General features: G+C 34.2%; 1 long non-coding RNA gene across 2 annotated transcripts; it reads left to right on the top strand.

The window, feature by feature from the left end:
- The first annotated feature begins 3,302 nt into the window (after nucleotides 1–3,302).
- On the top strand, nucleotides 3,303–4,452 carry LOC104747339 (uncharacterized). 2 transcript variants are annotated; one of them, XR_015582757.1, is made up of 2 exons: nucleotides 3,303–3,387; nucleotides 3,763–4,452. It is a non-coding gene; the product is annotated as an uncharacterized LOC104747339 (long non-coding RNA). The 2 variants fall into 2 exon arrangements; XR_015582756.1 differs by having other exon boundaries at nucleotides 3,311–3,381.
- Nucleotides 4,453–5,181: the final 729 nt, after the last annotated feature.

Here is a 5,181-nt window from a genome sequence, read left to right as displayed (position 1 = left end):
CAAATGATGAGGGTGAGGAGGTACTTATAGCCTCCACGGTTAGCTTACAAAAGTTTCTAGATTATTTTACTATTATCTATATCACTCTACTAAAGTAAATATAATATCTAGATTTTATCTTACAAATATCTAGATTATCCTACATAAATATCTTAATATATCTATCTAATAGAATTCATTAGAACAATTAAATGTGATGATGATTTTAACAATGCTTCTAGAGAAATCTAGCACTTAGGCTTAACTTTGGGTTTAGTAAACCCATAATTAAGTTTAACCCAAAATCAAGTTTAACTTCAATAGGTAAGCATATTATTTTGCTCCATTTTTCTTCGAGGTAAGCATCCTCCTTTTGTGCTTGATATCTCCCTTGGATCACCAAAACGTCTCCATGACGTCTTACGCGTGAATCTACTCCACGTCCTCTTCGTTTATCTCTTTAACCAACTTATGCTTTATTTTTTCTATGAGGTAAGCATCCTCTTTTCTTTCTTGGTGACTCTCTTTGATCACCATCACGTCTCCTTGACGTATCATGCATTCCCTTGAACCTTTTTTTTGCTGAGTAGTCTTGCTCTGTTTTTCCAACAGGCAGCTTCTCCATGTTGACGTCTTCCTCACGAACTCAAAACTACTTTTTGCTAATTCGCCATGCTCTGTTTCTTCAAACAGCGGGTTCCCCGTCTTGTTCAACTGAAGAAATTTTATGATTCTCAACTTCATCAAGTGATGCCTTCTTTCCATCCTTGTGATTTACCAAAACATTGTTGAACAAAGTTTTAGAATTATCCTTCCACAACTGCATCTCCACATCCATTTTCTCCATTGCCTCTTGAGAAGATTTTCTATCTCCTTCATCCCTTTGGAGCCTTCTAGTTGAAGGTACTGTTGGTAAATGTTTGTGAAGGTTGACGGTACTCTCTTTTGTCACCACCATCTTTTCCTATTTGGTCTTCTTCTTCTTCATCTCACCCTTGATTTGTTGTCTCCATCTTTCTCTTCTTCTTGGAGTGGAATTCTTCTTATTTTAGTTTTGCTTGGATCAGGCTCAAAGACCAGCATAAGCTCTGGTACCATGTTATAATATTGAGAAGAAGAAGAAACAGAGCAAGAGACATTTGTCTCTATTCTTTTAGAGAAGACAAGAATCGAAACTAAAACTTTTCTTTCTTTGAAATTTGTTATTTACATCAAGAAAAATTTGTTTATATGGAAAACAAATAGACACAACATTACAATGACTTGTGTCTCTTCACACTTGTGCCTCTTCAATGAATTGACACAAACTACAGAGTCAAGACTAAAGCGTTGCAACTGTTAACCAAACTCAATTATCGACCAACACCTGTAACACAAAAAGAGATGCGTAAGTATTATCACAAATACTTAGTGAGGTAATCCTCCAATATACTAGACTACAAACACAAGTAATTAAGATATATACCAGGGCAATCAGGAAATGATTTGCACGAAACTGTCTATAAGTGTCGACCGACACCCTGTCTTTCACACTACTTTACAACTTCCCTCAACACTGCTCTGGTGTCGACCGACACCCTCCCTTGGTGTCGTTCAACATTGTCTCATCCTCCATCGCGAACATGGCCTAGTGTCGATCGACATTAACCCATATGACCACATCTCTATTGATCTTCCTTCTCAACAATCAAAACCACCAAGCCGTTCTCACAAGACCAACACACAAAACCGACAACCATTCAAGACCATCAACCACAACAAAATACAGAAAAATAAGAAATTAATCCGCACATCACAAAACAACGAAAACACAAAATCTAAACGCTCAGATAAGTCACGGTCCCACACACCTCGAAACAAAAAAATATTGATCTGACTAGACCGATGCGACACAACCAACAAAAACCCTAAAATACCACAACAACATTCCTATGTCCTTCTCTTCTGCCTCACACACCAGTTCACACACCAAACCAAACAAAGCTCTTCTCCTTTGATCTCTCACTTGATCTCACAAACCCAAATATTTTTCTCTTCTCTAAGGAATGACAAATACAACTCTCTGCCACAAAACAGTTAGGGCGTCGACTTTTAAGAAGAAACGTTTAAGGTTTTCCAAAAATCTGCTTAACCAGCCTGTTAAAAGCTAAACCGACTAGACCGAAAAATCAATCGACACTGCCCCTTGATGTCGATTGACACCCACCAATTTTGGGTTCAGAGGGTTAAAATTCTCTTTCACTAACATAGAATCGTCCTCGAATATAACAAAGCAGTCCTCCGACAACCGTCACAACAGTTTGCCCCACTCCTGACCATCCGGCCAACAGAAACCGATCATGAGATCAATAATAATGAAGATTGAAAATATTATCATTGAAAATTTTAAATAATGAAGATTTATTAGGGTTAATTACAAAAAGCTTAATGAAATCAAACCAATTTAATAATACATAGAGCGTTATCTAAATATTTTTTTAAACAACCAAACATTAATTAGAACATTACTCCAAAATTGGTAGCCCAAACCGGAGGAAAAAAGTTTACAAAGGAAACTCAAACAATAACATTCTAGAAGACCGAGCGAGGCAATACACCCTCAAATTGGATGACCGAGGGATCTTCGGCAGGGTGAAGAGCGGGAAGGAAACACGTAGCAAGAAGAAATCATCGAGCTGGTTGGAAAACGCTGGCCAATCTTCAGGGACTTGCACTATCATGACTAATTCAGCACAATCCTTCTCGAAGTTCTGATGAACAACACTTCTCGAAAGGATACTCTCCATGGCCCAAAGAAGTGCTTCTAATTCCAAATGAAGAGAGGAAGGACTTCGCCGAAGACATTTTGCTCCCAATACAACACCACCAACCCAAATGTGAATTAACATCTGTAGCTTTTTAAATGCGATAGCTTTTGTATCCATGTTTTAATATAACGCTCAGATTTTATTTGGGTTTGAACATCATGAGTTATTTTCCCATCTATTAGAAGTTGAGAGATTAAAACCCCACAAAATAATAAGGATCATTTACATGTTTTTGAAAACGGTGAGGGTTTTCTTTTACATGCTTCACAAGGAAAAAGCAAGTAATCCTTGTTGATAGAAAGCCTTAAAACTGCATGATATGGTAATTATAAATTTACATGTGTCAACATAATTTATATTATATTACCATAATTACCGTTACATTATAATCTTTAGTCAAAAAAATCACTTAGGAAGTATAATTGATGGATGCTATTTTTAGGTAATGAATCTATACTCAATATGTCTTTTTATTTATTATTGTTCAACGCTCAATGTGTATATAAACATGAATCCCCACAAGAAAACACTTCAGAATGTTTTTTACCATATACAATCGATGACCGCCTCCTTATAAACACATCGGGTCTTCGTGGTAAAGGTCGGCCTCTCATCCATTTTTTATTTATTTACTAATTTTACGATGGTTTTTTGGTTTTAAATTGAGAATTCTGAGTTCTATACATTAACAAATTTTCATATATGGTTATTCTGAAAGTAGCTCGCACTTATGAGAAGGGATCTTGAACATAATTTTAAATTATTTCGTTTTGAATATTCGTATACTTTGCATATGTTTGAAAATTCTGTGAAATGTATACTAAGCTTCTCAGATTTCATTATAAATTTCAGATCCAGTAACAAATGATTTAAGTAGACAGATAACTTATAAAAAATAACTATAGAAAGAGGCTTCTTTTAAATTGACTGTGATTTTAAAGAAAAAAAAATGAGTTTGATCCAATGCTTTGGTCAGATTTTTCAGTTTTTTGCGATCATTGGATATGGATATGGCTCCTATTTCAGCGTCAAATAAGACTTTGGTCACCCTGGATCTGTTTCCGTATGACAAGCCACATGATGATCCCGAAGATGCGTCAGACAATAAGCAAACCGAAGAAAACATAAACCTGGCGTCGTTGAGGTTTACGACGGATCAAGAACAAAGAGAGGAGGTGCACCACAATGTCTCAACAAAAACAACTCTCTACACCGATCCATGGACCATCAAGAAGGAATTGACCAAAAGCAGTATTGGCTATCTAAACTATCTTTATCTGAATGGAAGCATTGTGCGTAGCGACATTCTGAGATATCTCCCTATATCTGATCAAAGGGTAGTCGAAGAAGGCCCTGGATTAGCAGTCAACGTGTATGATGAAGACACTGATACTATGCACAAGCTGGTTCTTAAGAAATGGCCCAAGTGTCTAAGCTATATTCTTGGCAGTGCATGGCGTAGGGAATTCGTCGTGAGAAGAGATTTGAAGATAGGCGATGTGGTTGGAATATATTGGGATCCTTATGAGTCGAAGCTTCACTTTTGTGTGCTTTCTCGTTCACCCATAAAAGAGTTAATCTGATCATTTACCCCTTTTATGTATAATCTATTGACAAAGGTGTTTTCATCGTTTTCAAAATAATAATAATTTGACCATTTACCCCTTTTATGTATTGCATTTATTTATTATATGTTTTTGTTTGATATTTTCACTTATAATCACTTCAGTTCATCATAACATTTGTGTATTAATTAATAATAAAAATGTTAACAAATGTTATGATGCTTGTTACTCTTTACTATAATTTTTCATAAATTATTTTATACTTATTATACATACAAAAAAATTTACAAAGTTGAATCTGTTCATTATGACTTTTCATTTAATAATTTTTAACTTAAGGTTGAGTTTTTTTGACAAAATATTTTTTAGTATAAGTTTTCATTTTGACGGCTGTGTTTTTTTAACTAGCAATTATATATGTTTAATATTTATGTAATTTTAACCCTATTGATTATTTTTCCTTTTTTGAAATAATTTTTAGTTTTATTCTTAGCATATATTTTCAAACTATATTATTATTTTCAAATAATTTTATAATATATAATAATATAATTTAAAATTTAATATAACTTTTTTTGAAATACTTCCTCCGCGATATCACGGAAGTTTGAATCCTAGTCATAATAATAATAATATTAATAATCTACACAAATAAAAAGTAGGAGTTAACAGCTTCTAAGGCTGCCCACATAGGATTTAAAACAACCAATTAGGATTAGCCACTTTATTATTTAATATTTTTGAAAAATACAATAGTTTTATATATTATTGAAATATTTTAGAAAAAGTGTGACATCCCGGTTTAAGGAATATGCGGAGAGGCTTAAAAG

Source organism: Camelina sativa, chromosome 15 (genome assembly GCF_030686135.1).
Source record: "Camelina sativa cultivar CO46 ecotype springtype chromosome 15, ASM3068613v1".
Taxonomy (NCBI): Eukaryota; Viridiplantae; Streptophyta; class Magnoliopsida; order Brassicales; family Brassicaceae; genus Camelina; species Camelina sativa.
This window is presented reverse-complemented; position numbering and strand designations above follow the sequence as displayed.